Raw genomic sequence first — 17,500 nt, forward strand, 5'->3', positions numbered from 1 at the left:
GCGCGATCTATGGCTCAGCAATGACCACCTTTGGCAAACGTGTGAAGAGAAATGCAGACTGGTTTCAATCTCATTTTGAAGAGCTGGAACCTGTCATAGCCGCTAAGCGCATTGCACTGTTGAACTACAAGAAAGCCCCCAGCGAGTTAACATCCGTAGCACTTAAAGCAGCCAGAAGCACTGCACAAAGAACAGCCAGGCGCTGCGCAAATGACTACTGGCAACACCTATGCAGTCATATTCAGCTGGCCTCCAACACCGGAAACATCAGAGGAATATATGATGGCATTAAGAGCGCTTTTGGGCCAACCATGAAGAAGATCGCCCCCCCCTCAAATCTAAAATCAGGGGACACAATCACTGACCAACGCAAGCAAATGGACAGCTGGGTTGAGCACTACCTAGAACTGTACTCCAGGGAGAATGTTTTCACTGAGACTGCCCTCAATGCAGCCCAGCCTCTACCAGTCATGGATGAGCTGGACGTACAGCCAACAAAATCGGAACTCAGTGATGCCATTGATACTCTAGCCATTGGAAGGACGGCATTACCCCTGAAATAATCAAGTGCCAAGCCTGCTATACTCTCAGCACTACATGAACTGCTTTGCCTGTGCTGGGACGAGGGAGCAGTACCTCAGGACATGCGCGATGCCAATATCATTACCCTCTATAAAAACAAAGGTGACCACGGTGAAAGTCTTTGCTCGAGTCGCTTTAAACAGGCTCCAGAAGCTGGCAGAGCGCGTATATCCTGAGGCACAGTGTGGCTTTTGTGCAGAGAGATCGACCATTGACATGCTGTTCTCCCTTCGCAGATACAGGAGAAATGCCGCGAACAACAGATGCCTCTCTACGTTGCTTTCATTGATCTCAGTAAAGCCTTTGACCTCGGTCAGCAGACGTGGTCTCTTCAGACTACTAGAAAAGATCGGATGTCCACCAAAGCTACTAAACATCACCACCTCATTCCACGACAACATGAAAGGCACAATTCAGCATAGCGGCACCTCATCAGACCCCTTTCCTATCCTGAGTGGCGTGAAACAGGGCTCTGTTCTCGCACCCACACTGTTTGGGATTTTCTTCTCCCTGCTGCTCTCGCATGCGTTCAAGTCTTAAGAAGGAATTTTCCTCCACACAAGATCAGGGGGCAGGTTGTTCAACCTTGCCCGTCTAAAAGCGAAGACCAAAGTACGGAAAGTCCTCATCAGGGAACTCCTCTTTGCTGATGATGCTTCTTTAACATCTCACACTGAAGCATGTCTGCAGAGTCTCATCGACAGGTTTGCGGCTGCCTGCAACGAATTTGGCCTAACCATCAGCCTCGAGAAAATGAACATCATGGGACAGGACGTCAGAAATGTTCCATCCATCAATATCGGTGACCACGCTCTGGAAGTGGTTCAAGATTTTACCGACCTAGGCTCAGCTACCACCAGTAACCTGTCTCTCGATGCAGAAATCAACAAGCGCATGGGAAAGGCTTCACCTGCTATGTCCAGACTGGCCAAGAGAGTATGGGAAAATGGCGCACTGACGGAACACAAAAGTCTGAGTGTATCAAGCCAGTGTCCTCAATACCTTGCTCTATGGCAGCGAGGCCTGGACAACGTATGTCAGCCAAGAGCGACGTCTCAATTCATTCCATCTTCGCTGCCTCCGGAGAATCCTTGGCATCAGGTGGCAGGACCGTATCTCCAACACAGAAGTCCTCGAGGCGGCCAACATCCCCAGCTTATACACACTACTGAGTCAGTGGCGCTTGAGATGGCTTGGCCATGTGAGCCGCATGGAAGATGGCAGGATCCCCAAAGACACATTGTACAGCGAGCTCACCACTGGCATCAGACCCACCGGCTGTCCATGTCTCCGCTTTAAAGACGTCTGCAAACGTGACATGAAGTCCTGTGACACTGATCACAAGTCGTGGGAGTCAGTTGCCAGCGATCGCCAGAGCTGGCGGGCAGCCATAAAGGCGGGGCTAAAGTGCGGCGAGTCGAAGAGACTTAGCAGTTGGCAGGAAAAAAGACAGAAGCGCAAGGGGAGAGCCAACTGTGTAACAGCCCCGACAAACAATTTCTTCTGCAGCACCTGTGGAAGAGTCTGTCTCTCTAATATTGGCCTTTATAGCCACTCCAGGCGCTGCTCCACAAACCACTGACCACCTCCACGCGCTTACCCATTGTCTGTCGAGACAAGGAGGCCAAAGAAGAAGGAGGAAACAGAGGAATGAGAAAATACCAAAGCTCACTATAGCTGCATAGAACAATTTTTTTTGTAAGAAATTAGTTTTCACTTTTCAATATAAACAAGATAAAGCTGAATGGATAGTGCATCTGTGCTTTATCTCTCTGGAGTCAACCTCTGTGTCTATCAAGTCACAGAAGCACAGAATCATTACAGTGCAGAAGGAGGCCATTCAGCCCACTGTGTCCGCACTAGCTCACTGAATGAGCAATTCCCTCAGTTCTATTCCCCTGCCTTCTCCTCATAACACTGCACATTCTTCCTTTTTATCTTACTGTCTAATTCCCTTTTGAATGCTTCAATTGAACTTGTCTCCACCACATTCTCAGGCAGCGCATTCCAGACCTTAACCACTCACTGCGTGAAAAAGTTTTCTTCATGTCACTTTTGCTTCTCTTACCAAATAAATCTCAATCCTTTCACTAGTGGGAACAGTTTCTCTCTATCTACTCCATCCAGACCCCTCATGATTTTGAATACCCCTATCAAATCACCTCTCAGCCTTCTCTTTGCCAAGGAAAACAGTCCTAACATCTCCAATCTATCTTCATAACTGAAGTTCCTCATTCCTGGAACCATTCTTGTGAATCTTTTCTGTACTCTCTTCAATGCCCTCATGTCTTTCCTCAGGTGAGACGCCCAGAATTGGTAAAATACTCCAGCTGAGGCTGAACTAGTGTCTTGTATATGTTCAACATAACATTCTTGCTCTTGTACTCTGTGCCCTATTAATAAAGCCCAGGATACTGTATGCTTTAACTGCTCTCTCAACCTGTCCTGCCACCTTCAATGACTTATGCACATATACACCTAAATCCCTCTGCTCCTGCACCCCCTTTAGAAGTGTACCCTTTATTCTGTATTGTCTCTCCATGTTCTTCCTACCAAAATGAATCACTGGACATTTCTCTGGATTGAGCTTCATCTGCCACCTGTCTGCCCATTCCACCAACTTGTGCAAGTCCTTTTGAACTTAAACACTATCCTCTTCACAGTTCACAATACTTCCAAGTTTCATATCATCTGCAAACTTTGAAATTGTGCCCTGAACACCAAGGTCTAGGTTATTAATATATATCAGGAAAAGCAAGGGTTCTAACATTGATCCCGAGGGAACTCCACTACAAACTTTCCTCCAGCCCTAAAAACCACCACCCTTTGTTTCCTGTCACTCAGCCAATTTCGTATCCATGTTGCTCCCGTCCCTTTTATTCCATAAGCTACAAGTTTGCTCACAAGTCTGTTGAGTGGCACTGTATCAAATGCCTTTTGAAAGTCCATGTACACCACATCAATAGCATTGCCCTCATCAACCCTCTCTGTTACCTCTAAAAAAAAAACACCAGCAATTTAGTTAAACATGAATTTCCCTCAAGAAATCCATGCAGGCTTTCCTTAATAAACTTACATTTGTCCATGTGACGATTAATTTTGCCCCGAATTATTCTTTCGAGAAGTTTTCTCACAAGCGAAGTTAAACTGACTGGCCTGTAGTTGCTGGGCTTATCTTTAGACCCTTTTTTGAACAAGGGTGTAATGTTTGCAATTCTCCAGTCCTCTGGCACCACCCCCGAGTCTAAGGTGCCAAAGCCAGTGCCTCTGCGATTTCCACCCTCACTTCCCTCAATATCCTTGGATACATCTCATCTGGTCCTGGTGCCTTATCCACTTTAAGTACAGACAGTCTATCTAATACTTCCTCTTTATCAGTTTTTGTATTAAAGTATTTGATGTGGTTGACTCTTACATGCCCTTTGAAATGGCCTAGCAAGGCATTCAGTTGTATCTAACCTCTACGAAGTCAATAAAAAGGAATGAAACTGGACGGACCACCCGGCATCGACCAAGGCATCTGAAACGACAACGACAAACCCACCCCTGTCGACTCTGCAATGTCCTCCTTACTAACATCTGGGGGCTTGTGCCAAAGTTGGGAGAGCTGTCCCACAGACTAGTCAAGCAACAGCCTGACAGTCATACTCAAGGAATCATACCTGACAGACAATGTCCCAGACACTGCCATCACCATCCCCAGGTATGTCCTGTCCCACCGGCAGGACAGGCCCACCAGAGGTGGTGGCACAGTGGTATACAGTAGGGAGGGAGTTGCCCTGGGAGTCCTCAACATCGACTCTGGACCAGGTCAAACATGGACAAGGTAACCTCCTGCTGATTAACACCTACCACCCTCCCTCAGCTGATCAGCCATGTTGAACAGCACTTGGAGGAAGCACTGAGGGTGATAAGGGCACAGAATGCACTCTGGGTGGGGGACTTCAATGTCCATCACCAAGAGTGGCTTGGTATCACCACTACTGACCGAGCTGGCTGAGTCCTCAAGGAAACAGTTGCTAGACTGGGTCTGCAGCAGGTGGTGAGGGAACCAAGAGGGGAAAACATACTTAACCTCGTCCTCACCAATCTGCCTGCCGCAGATGCATCTATCCAAGACAGCTGGTAGGAGTGACCACCGCACAGTCGTTGTGGAGACCTTCACATTGAGGATATCCTCCTTCGTGTTGCACTAGCACTGTGCTAAATGGGATAGATTTCGAACAGATCTAGCAATGCAAAACTGGGCAGCCATGAGGCGCTGTGGGCCATCAGCAGCAGAATTGTACTCAACCACAATCGGCAACCTCATTGCCCGGCATATCCCCCACTCTACCATGACCATCAAGCCAGGAGACCAACCCTGGTTCAATGAAGAGTGCAGGAGGGCATTCCAGGAGCAGCACCAGGCATACTTCAAAATTAGGTGTCAACCTGGTGAAGCTACAACACAGGACTACTTGCATGCCAAACTGTGTAAGCAACATGCGATAGACAGAGCTAAGCGATCCCATAACCAACGGATCAGATCTAAGCTCTGCAGTCGTCCACAGCCAGCCGTGAATGGTTGTGGACAATTAAACAACTAACTGGAGGAGGTGGCTCCACAAATATCCCCATCCTCAATGATGGGGGAGCCCAGCACATCAGTGTGAAAGATAAAGTTGAAGCATTTGCAACAATCTTCAGCTAGAAGTGCAGAGTTGATCCATCTCGGCCTCCTCCTGAAGTTCCCAGCATTACAGATGCCAGACTTCAGCCAATTCGAATCACTCCAAGTGATATCAAGAAAAGACTGAAGGCACTGGATACTGCAAAGGCTTTGGGCCCAGACAATATTCCGGCAATAGTACTGAAGACCTATGCTCCAGAACTTGCCGCGCCCCTAGCCAAGCTGTTCCAGTACAGCTACAACACTGGTATCTATCCTGCAATGTGGAAAATTGCCCAGATATGTCCTGCACACAAAATGTAGGACAAGTCCAACCCGGCCAATTACCGCCCCATCAGCCTACTCTCAATCATCAGTAAAGTGATGGAAGGTGTCATCAACAGTGCCATCAAGCGGCACTTGCTTAGCAATAACCTGCTCAGTGACGCTCAGTTTTGGTTCCGCCAGGGACACTCAGCTCCTGACCTCATTACAGCCTTGGTTCAAACATGGACAAAAGAGCTGAAATCAACAGATGAGGTGCGAGTGACTGCCCTTGACATCAAGGCAGCATTTGACTGAGTATGGCATCAAGGAGCCCTAGCAAAACTGAGGTCAATGGGAATCAGGGGGAAACCCCTCCACTGCCTGGAGTCATACCTAGCGCAAAGGAAGATGGTTGTGGTTGTTGGAGGTCAATCATCTGAGCTACAGGACATCACTGCAGGAGTTCCTCAGGGTAGTGTCCTAGGCCCAAGCATAAAGGTCAGAAGTGGGGATGTTCGCTGATGTTTGCACAATGTTCAGCACCATTCGTGACTCCTCAGATACTGAAGCAGCCCGTGTGGAAATGCAGCAAGACCTGGACAATATCCAGGCTTGGGCTGATAAGCGGCAAGTAACATTCGTGCCACAGAAGTGCCAGGCAATGACCATCTCCAACAAGAGAGAATCTAACCATCTCCCCATGACATTCAATGGCATTACCATCACTGAATCCCCCACTATCAACATCCTAGGGGCTACCATTGACCAGAAACTGAACTGGAGTAGCCACATAAATACCGTGACTACAAGAGCAGGTCAGAGGCTAAGAATCCTGTGGCGAGTAACTCACCTCCTGACTCCCCAAAGCCTGTCCACCATCTACAAGGCACAAGTCAGGAGTGTGATGGAATACTCTCCACTTGCCTGGATAGATGCAGCTCCAACAACACTCAAGAAGCTCGACACCATCCAGGACAAAGCAGCCCGCTTGATTGGCACCCCATCCAGAAACATTGACTCCCTCCACCACCGATGCACAGTGGCAGCAGTGTGTACCATCTACAAGATACACTGCAGCAATGCAACAAGGCTCCTTAGACAGCACCTTCCAAACCCGTAACCTCTACCATCTAGAAGGACAAGGGCAGCAAATGCCTGGGATCACCACCACCTCCAAGTTCCCCTCCAAGTCACACACCATCCTGACTTGGAACTATATCGCCATTCTTTCACTGTCGCTGGGTCAAAATCCTGGAACTCCCTTCCTAACAGCACTGTTGGAGCAGCTACCGCACATGGACTGCAGCGATTCAAGAAGGCACCTCAACACCACCTTCTCAAGGGCAATTAGGGATGGGCAATAAATGGGCGGCACAGTGGCGCAGTGGTTAGCACCGCAGCCTCACAGCTCCAGCGACCCGGGTTCAATTCTGGGTACTGCCTGTATGGAGTTTGCAAGTTCTTCCTGTGTCTGCATGGGTTTTTGCCGGATCCTCCGGTTTCCTCCCACCACCAAAGACTTGCAGGTTGATAGGTAAATTGGCCATTATAAATTGCCCCTAGTATAGGTAGGTGGTAGGGGAACATCGGGACAGGTGGGGATGTGGTAGGAATATGGGATTAGTGTAGGATTAGTATAAATGAGTGGTTGATGGTCGGCCCAGACTCGGTGGGCCGAAGGGCCTGTTTCAGTGCTGTATCTCTAAATAAAAAAATAAAAATAAAATAAAAAATAAATGCTGGCTTAGCCAGCGATGCCCACATCCCATGAATGAATTTTAAAAAATCAAGTGAAATGTTTTCCATAATTCACATTCTAGTACAAATTGGAAAAACAAATTCAGTTGTAGTCTAAGACAAGTTACCAACTATACAGCAGAGAAAATCATAATGAAACACCCTGTATAATTCTTTACATCACACATGCTCAGTCTATGGCATCCTAGGAACTGCAAACATAGTTGAGGCTGAGAATTCCTTTCATTAAAAAGGTGACAGCTCTGGGTAGAATATCAGCTCCAAGCCTAGGCGATTGAAAAGAGCAGAGGTCTTTAACTAAAAAATGAAAACTCTCAGACAAAAGAAAATTTTATAGGCATGCTCAATTGTATTAACGAAAACATAAAAAAATTACATTTCACTCTGTTAGAAACTTTATCTTGAATTCGGAATATTGAAGAAAAAATAGCAAGTAGTTTTTGGAAAACAGTTTGATTTTGGAAAAGTAATTTAATTTATTGTATGCTGTTTTTGCTAGTAATTTTGTGTAATTTAGTTAAGGAGTTCTGACTTGTCACTCCTTTCCAAATAAGAAATTTGGACCAACCAGCTGCATTATATTTGCATTTAATTTTCTTATGCCAAGTGCAACACTTGTCATTCTTTTTTATCTGTATCTTTTACACCTGTAGTGTCACTCACCAGAATGCAGACACCAATTAGATCAAGCAGATCTTATGTAGCATCGTTCATGGTGAGTCAGACAATATACAGTTTAACGCAAACTACAGAAGTCATGACATGCAAGGGATAACATTCCAGGACCACTGGTTTACAGTGACTGAGTAAGTCAAATTCCAAAATTAAATGGTATTCTGAGATATTTGTGTGCGCTTTTTCAACTCTCTCCATTTTTCTGTGAGAATTGGCCATATATATTTATTTCCCACAACTTGCATTTGCAGTACAAAGCACTTTTGGACATAGAAAAAAGTGCCCAGGTACTTCGCAAAGGCATAATTTTTTTTTTTAAAAGACACCGAACAGAAAAATGAAATACTGCAAGGGATGAGGCCAAAGTTTGACAATTTGTAGGTATTAAAGGAGGGTCTTCTTAGAGTAGAGGGCTGTGAACGGGCAAAGGGTTTAGGAAGGGGCTCCCACAGCATGGGGCCTCGGCACAGCATCCAACAGTACAGCAAAGTGAGGAGGAAAGTATGAAGCCAGATTCAGAGAGAGCGTGCGGCGTGGGGGGGGGGGGGGGGGTTGGGGGGAGGTGAAGTTGTAGGATTGGGAGCTGGCTAAGATGGGGAGGGACAAGCATGATGGGTGGGCATGAGATTAGAATTAGAACATTACAGCGCAGTACAGGCCCTTCGGCCCTCGATGTTGCGCCGACCTGTGAAACCATCTGACCGACACTATTCCATTTTCATCCATATGTCTATCCAATGACCACTTAAATGCCCTTAAAGTTGGCGAGTCTACTACTGTTGCAGGCAGTGCGTTCCACGCCCCTACTACTGAGTAAAGAAACTACCTCTGACATCTGTCCGATATCTATCACCCCTCAACTTAAAGCTATGTCCCCTCGTGTTTGCCATCACTATCCGAGGAAAAAGACTCTCACTATCCACCCTATCTAACCCTCTGATTATCTTATATGTCTCTATTAAGTCACCTCTCCTCCTCCTTCTCTCCAACGAAAACAACCTCAAGTCCCTCAGCCTTTCCTCGTAAGACCTTCCCTCCATACCAGGCAACATCCTAGTAAATCTCCTCTGCATCCTTTCCAAAGCTTCCACATCCTTCCTATAATGCGGTGACCAGAACTGCACGCAATACTCCAGGTGCGGTCTCACCAGAGTTTTGTACAGCTGCAGCATGACCTTGTGGCTCCGAAACTCGATCCCCCTACTAATAAAGGCCAACACACCATATGCCTTCTTAACAGCCCTATTAACCTGGGTAGCAACTTTCAGGGATTTATGTACCTGGACACCAAGATCTCTCTGCTCATCTACACTACCAAGAATCTTCCCATTACCCCAGTACTCTGCATTCCTGTTACTCCTTCCAAAGTGAATCACCTCACACTTTTCCACATTAAACTCCATTTGCCATCTCTCAGCCCAGCTCTGCAGCCTATCTATGTCCCTCTGTACCCTACAACATCCTTCGGCACTATCCACAACTCCACCGACCTTCGTGTCATCCGCAAATTTACTAACCCACCCTTCTACACCCTCATCCAGGTCATTTATAAAAATGACAAACAGCAGTGGCTCCAAAACAGATCCTTGCGGTACACCACTAGTAACTAAACTCCAGGATGAACATTTGCCATCAACCACCACCCTCTGTCTTCTTTCAGCTAGCCAATTTCTGATCCAAAGCTCTAAATCACCTTCAACCTCATACTTCCTTATTTTCTGCAATAGCCTACCGTGGGGAACTTTATCAAACGCCTTACTGAAATCCATATACACCACATCCACTGCTTTACCCTCATCCACCTGTTTGGTCACCTTCTCGAAAAACTCAATAAGGTTTGTGAGGCACGACCTACCCTTCACAAAACTGTGCTGACTATCGCTAATGAACTTATTCTTTTCAAGATGATTATAAATCCTGTCTCTTATAACCTTTTCCAACATTTTACCCACAACCGAAGTAAGGCTCACAGGTCTATAATTACCAGGGCTGTCTCTACTCCCCTTCTTGAACAAGGGGACAACATTTGCTATCCTCCAGTCTTCCGGCACTATTCCTATCGACAATGACGACATAAAGATCAAGGACAAAGGCTCTGCAATCTCCTCCCTGGCTTCCCAGAGAATCCTAGGATAAATCCCATCTGGCCCAGGGGACTTATCTATTTTCACACTTTCCAAAATTGCTAACAACTCCTCCTTGTGAACCTCAATCCCATCTAGCCTAGTAGTCTGAATCTCAGTATTCTCCTTGACAACATTTTCTTTCTCTACTGTAAATACTGACGAAAAATATTCATTTAACGCTTCCCCTATCTCCTCTGATTCCACACACAACTTCCCACTATCCTTGATTGGCCCTAATCTAACTCTAGTCATTCTTTTATTCCTGATATACCTATAGAAAGCCTTAGGGTTTTCCTTGATCCTATCCACGAATGACTTCTCGTGTCCTCTCCTTGCTCTTCTTAGCTCTCCCTTTAGATCCTTCCTGGCTAGCTTGTAACTCTCAAGCGCCCTAACTGAGCCTTCACGTCTCATCCTAACATAAGCCTTCTTCTTCCTCTTGACAAGCGCTTCAACTTCTTTAGTAAACCACGGCTCCCTCGCTCGACAACTTCCTCCCTGCCTGACAGGTACATACTTATCAAGGACACGCAGTAGCTGCTCCTTGAATAAGCTCCACATTTCGATTGTGCCCATCCCATGCAGTTTCCTTCCCCATCCTAAATCTTGCCTAATCGCATCATAATTTCCTTTCCCCCAGCTATAATTCTTGCCCTGCGGTATACACCTGTCCCTGCCCATCGCTAAGGTAAACCTAACCGAATTGTGATCACTATCATCAAAGTGCTCACCTACATCCAAATCTAACACCTGGCCGGGTTCATTACCCAGTACCAAATCCAATGTGGCATCGCCCCTGGTTGGCCTGTCTACATACTGTGTCAGAAAACCCTCCTGCACACACTGGACAAAAACTGACCCATCTAAATTACTCGAACTATAGTATTTCCAGTCAATATTTGGAAAGTTAAAGTCCCCCATAACAACTACCCTGTTGATTCTCGACAGGGGCGAGAATCATCTTCGCTATCCTTTCCTCTACATCTCTGGAACTATTCGGAGGTCTATAGAAGACTCCCAACAGGGTGACCTCTCCTCTCCTGTTTCTAACCTCGGCCCATACTACCTCAGTAGACGAATCCTCAAATGTCCTTTCTGCCGCTGTAATACTCTCCTTGATTAACAATGCCACACCCCCCCCCCCCCTCTTTTACCATCTTCTCTGTTCTTACTGAAACATCTAAATCCCAGAACCTGCAACATCCATTCCTGCCCCTGCTCTACCCATGTCTCCAAAATGGCCACTACATCGAGATCCCAGGTACCAACCCATGCTGCAAGCTCACCCACCTTATTCCAGATGCTCCTGGCGTTGAAGTAGACACACTTTGAACCAAGTTCTTGCTTGCCAGTGCCCTCTTGCGTCCTTGTAACCTTATCCCTGACCTCACTACTCTCAACATCCTGCACACTGGAACTACAATTCAGGTTCCCATTCCCCTGCTGAATTAGTTTAAACCCCCCCGAAGAGCACTAGCAAATCTCCCCCCCAGGATATTGGTACCCCTCTGGTTCAGGTGAAGACCATCCTGTTTGTAGAGGTCCCACCTACCCCAGAAAGAGCCCCAACTATCCAGGAAACCAAAACCATCCCTCCTACACCATCCCTGCAGCCACGTGTTCAACTCCTTAAATTTGATCAGTAGGCCATCAAGTCTACTTGAATGCTCTGCCATTCAATTTGATCACGGCTGATCTGCATCTTAACTCCTTGATTCCATATCCCTTACCTAACTAAACTCTATCAATCTCAGTTTTGAACTTTTCAATTGATCTAGCCTCAATAGCCTCCATCCAATTCTGTCTCCTATAACAGAAAAATTTGCAACACAGTCCAGGTAAATAAAGGTGCAATAACATTAACCCATAATTTGATGTGATGGAATAGATTGGATATACTAAGTCTAGGATTCAGTAGTCGGGAAGAGAGAGATTGATTCTCAAGAGCATTTAAATTCCTCGGAGGATAACACAAATGGGATCATGTCACATGGTCAGAAAAGTTAATCCCACCACTCAGTGGAAAAGTTTTGACTCTTTTCACATGGAACCTTATCTGTATAATATAATAACAATAAAATATATTATAAAACTCAGGATGCTCAAGAGGCCAGAGTTGAAGGAGCCCAGATATCTGGGAGGTTTGTAGGGCTGGAGAAGATAACAGATATAGGGAGGGGTGAGATCATGGAGGGATTGGAAAACAAGGATGAAAATTTAAATAGAATTTAAAACAAGGTCAGGTGCTCAGTCTACCACAGACAGGAGACGTGTTATTTCAGTGAAATTTTTTTTGGTCAGCCGAGTATACAGTATGTCCAAAAAAAACCTCCATAAAATTTCCATTATCCCAAAATGAAGTGCACATATTGTCCCTGCAGGAGCACCACCAACTTACCAAACGTAAATAATTTAAGAATATGTTGGTAAGAGCCAAGTTTAGAAAACCCTATTGCTAGTTCAGGAACACTGTGCAATTTTGAACCGCTAATATTACACAACTTACCAGGTCAGAACTCTGTTAAGCTTCTGGCTTCTTATCCAGCTAAGAACCCATATCTGTTGGGCTATTGCATTACACAGTTGTCTGCAACCGAGTAGAATCAGTTCTGCCTGTTAGCAGATCTTCACCTCCAGATCCTATCAATGAATCAGATTGATTCTTAGTCACCAACAACATTCCTGCATTGCAGAACTGCCTGGTTCAAGTACAGGATTACTGAGTTTATCACACTAAATCAAATTGATGTCAGTTTTCTATTACCAGGTGCGTCACCTTGATTCCAAGGAAACCCCAGTTAATCCTTCATATGGACGACAATTGGTTTAGAGCAGTGGGGGGGCGAAGTCTACAATATAAACAACTCGGAGCCTCCTATTAACCAATCTATGGTTATGTTAGTAAGTCGTATTAATAGTTTGCTCGAATTAGGCTCTTAATGGTGGTCTGCTGTTTTCTGTCTTCTCTGGATCTCTGTTTGATTCCGATCGGCATCATTGCCCTAGTAGCGGATTAGAACATCTCCAGTTGTCTTGGCCGGTGCCATTTCCTGACCGCTCTTCAAGGGGGGCAGCTATGAATCTGCTTTAAACACCCAGTTGCATTATTAACGGGCTCGACAGGGATAACTGGGAAGATGCGATCCGATTCCAGCCGCCTGTAGCCGAACTCAGCTCCTCCAAACCCCGGGCCTGCTCCATTCTAATCTCGACTGAGGGGTGAGCGTTCCAGCTACAACACAAACATTGTACAAGTTAGAACACAACTGCAGTTATAAAGCAGCCGCTCAAGTGCTGAAAACGATGTCAAGATATGTCCTGCAGTCATCGAGCGCTAGTTTAAAATAAAACGTCCACTACATATCAAAATCTAAAATGAGGATATTTATTCCCCAGTGAATGGACTCAGCAGCCAGATTCCCCGCTTTGTTTTCGCAATGAATCCCGCCCATCTGTCAATCTCTCGATCTTCCGCACCATCGACCTTCTCATATTTGTAATTAAACATTTATTTTTAATGCAGTCTGTTTGAAATAATCTAAACGGGGGGTTTTCCCCCAGTAGTAAGCAATCCATCTTTAGCTTAAGAATCGTTGAGTCCAAAATGTTGTCATTTTTGCTACATCCATTTGCCCAATGGAAATTGAAACTTCCATGGATCGAGCCTCCATTCTCAGGTCTGCAGGCAGAGAGGGGAAGCCAAGAGCTGTTCCGTTTTCTGCTTTTATTTGGTGCAGCTGAGAGATTTCGCACACTAAGCCGTTTTCTGAATGGAGGGATGTGACTAGTGGTGTTCCACAGGGATCAGTGCTGGGACCTTTGCTGTTTGTAGTATATATAAATGATTTGGAGGAAAATGTAGCTGGTCTGATTAGTAAGTTTGCGGACGACACAAAGGTTGGTGGAGTTGCGGATAATGATGAGGATTGCCAGAGGATACAGCAGGATATAGATCGGTTGGAGACTTGGGCGGAGAAATGGCAGATGGAGTTTAATCCGGACAAATGTGAGGTTTTGGAAGGTCTAATGCAGGTGGGAGGTATACAGTAAATGGCAAAACCCTTAGGCGTATTGATAGGCAGAGAGATCTGGGCGTACAGGTCCACAGGTCACTGAAAGTGGCAACGCAGGTGGATAAGGTAGTCAAGAAGGCATACGGCATGCTTGCCTTCATCAGTCGGGGCATAGAGTATAAAAATTGGCAAGTCATGTTGCAGCTGTACAGAACCTTAGTTAGGCCACCCTTAGAATATTGCATGCAATTCTGGTCGCCACAACACCAGAAGGACGTGGAGGCTTTGGAGAGGGTACAGAGGAGGTTTACTAGGATGTTGCCTGGTCTGGAGGGCATTAGCTATGAGGAGAGGTTGGAAAAACTCGGATTGTTTTCACTTCAACGACGGAGGTGGAGGGGCGACATGATAGAGGTTTACAAAGTTATGAGCGGCATGGACAGTGTGGATAGTCAGAAGCTTTTTCCCAGGGTGGAAGAGTCAGTTACTAGGGCACATAGGTTTAAGGTGCGAGGGGCAAAATTTAGAGGGGATGTGCGAGGCAAGTTTTTTACACAGAGGGTGGTGAGTGCCTGGAACTTGTTGCCAGGGGAGGTGGTGGAAGCAGATAAGATAGCAACGTTTAAGAGGCATCTTGACAAATATATGAATAGGAAGGGAATAGAGGGATATGGGCCCCGGAAGTGCAGAAGGTGTTAGTTTCGGCAGGCATCAAGATCAGCGCAGGCTTTGAGGGCCGAATGGCCTGTTCCTGTGCTGTACTGTTCTTCTTTGTTCTTTGTTATTTTATAAGCCAACAAATAATGTTTCATATCCTTCAGTCGTCGTTAAAGAAATATAGCACACACCACTACAGGAAGTGTCTCTGATATTATTACCTTCGCCCGTTTAGTATCAACCCCTTTCTAGTCATCAGATACAATATTTTATAGCACGGCTGTGATTTTGCAATTGCAAGTGAAAGAACGAATCATTTTACCAGGGTAGGATCGCAAACTGAAATGCTCTCAAAAGAGTGCAGTTTCGACGGTCGAAGGACACAGTTGCAAAATTTGAGTTGTAGTTCATTCCTGATCTAATTGAATGGCGGAACAGGCTCGAGTTATTTAAACTGCTGAAACTTTACTCCACATTTAATGTTAAAATAAAAAAGGAAAACTGGAAATATGTGAACTAGCTGACCAATTAACATCTTGAACAAGAATAGTTATTTTATTTTTATATTGACACTTTTTGGGTTCCTATTCAGGGAAATTAGTGCCAGTGTTTACAGTGCGAAATCCAGCCCCCTTATCCCAGCCACACACACAAGAAACTGGGTCAATGATCCTGCCACTAGGACAATGAGCTGGATGAAATGGTGCAAATGCCAGTTTATTGCTCCCAAATGCCAGACAGCAGATTCTGAACTAAGAGAATGACCGTATATAAGCAGTTGAAGGTGGATGATGTCTTAGACAAATAGATCCTTTGTCAGGATTTTAAAAGGAAAAGCAGACAAGACAAATGCATGCGGGAATGTCTGAAATAAAAACAGCTACTTGAAAGGTAAATCAGTGTCAGAGCAGTAGGAGGTATTCAAAGGAGAGATTCAAGGGGTTCAGAGTAAACATGTTCCCACAAGGAGAAAGAGTGGGACGGCCAAATCTAGAGCAAAGTAAGATAAGGCGTTAAAAGAAAGCTCATGTCTGACACCGAGAACTCAATACTACAGAAAGCCGAGAGTATAGCAAGTGCGGGGTGAAATGAAAAAGGAAATTAGGAAAGCAAAGACAGGGCATGAAAGAACATTGACAAGTAAAATCAAGATGAACTCAAAGATGTTTTATCAATACATTAAGAGTAAAAGGATAACTAAGGAAAGGGTAGGGCCCATAAAAGACCAAAAAGGTAACTTATGTGTGGAGGTGGAAGATATGGATATGGTTCTTAATGAATACTTCGTGTCTGTCTTCAAAAAAGAGGGCAACAATGCAGACATTGTAGTTAAGGAGGAGGAGTGTGAAGTATTGGATATGATAAACATAGGGATCGAGGAAGTATTAAGGGGATTAGTATCCTTGAAAGTAGATAAATCACCAGGGCCTGATGAAATATACTCCAGGCTGCTAATAGAAGCAAGGGAGAAATAGCAGAAGATCTGACTATCATTTTCTAGTCCTCACTGGATACAGATGTGGTGCTGGAGGATTGGAGGACTACTAACATTGTACTTTTGTTTAAAAAGGGAGTGAGGGATAAACAGAATAATTACAGGTCAGTCAGTCTAACCTCAATAGTGGAAAATTATATGAATCAATTCTGAGAGACAGGATAAACTGTCACTGAGAAGGGCATGGATTAATCAAGGATAGTCAACGTGGCTTTGTTAAGGGAAGATTGTGTCTGACTAACTTGATTGAATTTTTTAAAGAACTAACAAGGAGGGTTGATAAGGGGAGTGCAGTTGATGTGGTCTGCATGGATTTTAGCAAGGCTTTTGACAAAGTCCCACATGGCAGACGGTTAACAAAAAAGCCCATGGGATCCAGGGAAATATAGCAAGGTGGATACAAAATTGGCTCAGTAGCAGGAAACAAAGGGTAATTGTTGACGGGTGTTTTTTGCAACTGGAGGGCTATTTCCAGTGGGGTTCCGCAGGGCTCAGTACTAGTCCCTTGCTTTTTGTGGTATAGATTAACAATTTGGATGTAAATGTAGGCGGCATGATCAAGAAGTTTGCAGACAATACAAAAATTGGCCGTGTGGTTGATAGCAAGGAGGATAGCTGCAGATTGCAGGAAGATATCAATGGACTGGTCAGGTGGTCAGAAAAGTGGCAAATGGAATTCACCTCAGAGAAGTGTGATGTGATGCATTTGGGGAGGTCAAACAAGGCAAAGGAATACACAATTAATGGGAGAATATTGAGAGGTGTAGAGGAAGTGAGGGACCTTGGAGTAAATGTCCACAGATCCCTGAAGGTAGCAGGACAGGTCGATAAGGTGGTTAGGAAGGTGTATAGAATCCTTTCCTTTATTAGCTGAGGCACAGAATATAAGACTAGGGAGGTTATGCTGGAACTGTATAACTCATTAGTTAGGTCACAACTTGAGTACTGTATGCAGTTCTGGTCACCTCATTACAGAAAGAATGTAATTGCACTGGAGAGACTACAGAGGAGATTTACGAGGATGTTACCAGGACTGGAAAAAAATGCAGCAATGAGGAAAGATTGGATAGGCTGGTGTTGTTCTCCTTGGAGCAGAGGAGACTGAGGGGAAATCTGATTCAGATGTACAAAATTGTGAGGGGCCTGGATAAAGTGGAATTGAAGGGCCTACTTACCTTAGCAGAGAGGTCAGTGACTGGGGGGCCTAGATTTAAAGTGATTGGTAGAAAAATTAGAGGGTAGATGAGGAAACCCTTTTTCAACCAGAGGATGGTGA

At 45.2% G+C, this 17,500-nt stretch overlaps 1 protein-coding gene across 5 annotated transcripts in view; it reads right to left on the minus strand.

The window, feature by feature from the left end:
• The window catches only part of steap2 (STEAP family member 2, metalloreductase), a 65,868-nt gene extending 52,620 nt beyond the window's left edge, over positions 1–13,248 (minus strand). For 3 of the 5 annotated variants that reach the window (XM_068013229.1, XM_068013190.1, XM_068013201.1), the window contains exon 1: positions 12,566–13,248. The gene's annotated coding sequence lies outside the window, so the exon portion shown is untranslated. The remainder of the gene's footprint in view (positions 1–12,565) is intronic. The other 2 variants (XM_068013211.1, XM_068013219.1) reach the window with 2 other exon arrangements.
• Between the last annotated feature and the right edge of the window lie 4,252 nt (positions 13,249–17,500).

This window comes from Heterodontus francisci, chromosome 2 (assembly GCF_036365525.1).
Source record: "Heterodontus francisci isolate sHetFra1 chromosome 2, sHetFra1.hap1, whole genome shotgun sequence".
NCBI lineage: Eukaryota > Metazoa > Chordata > Chondrichthyes > Heterodontiformes > Heterodontidae > Heterodontus > Heterodontus francisci.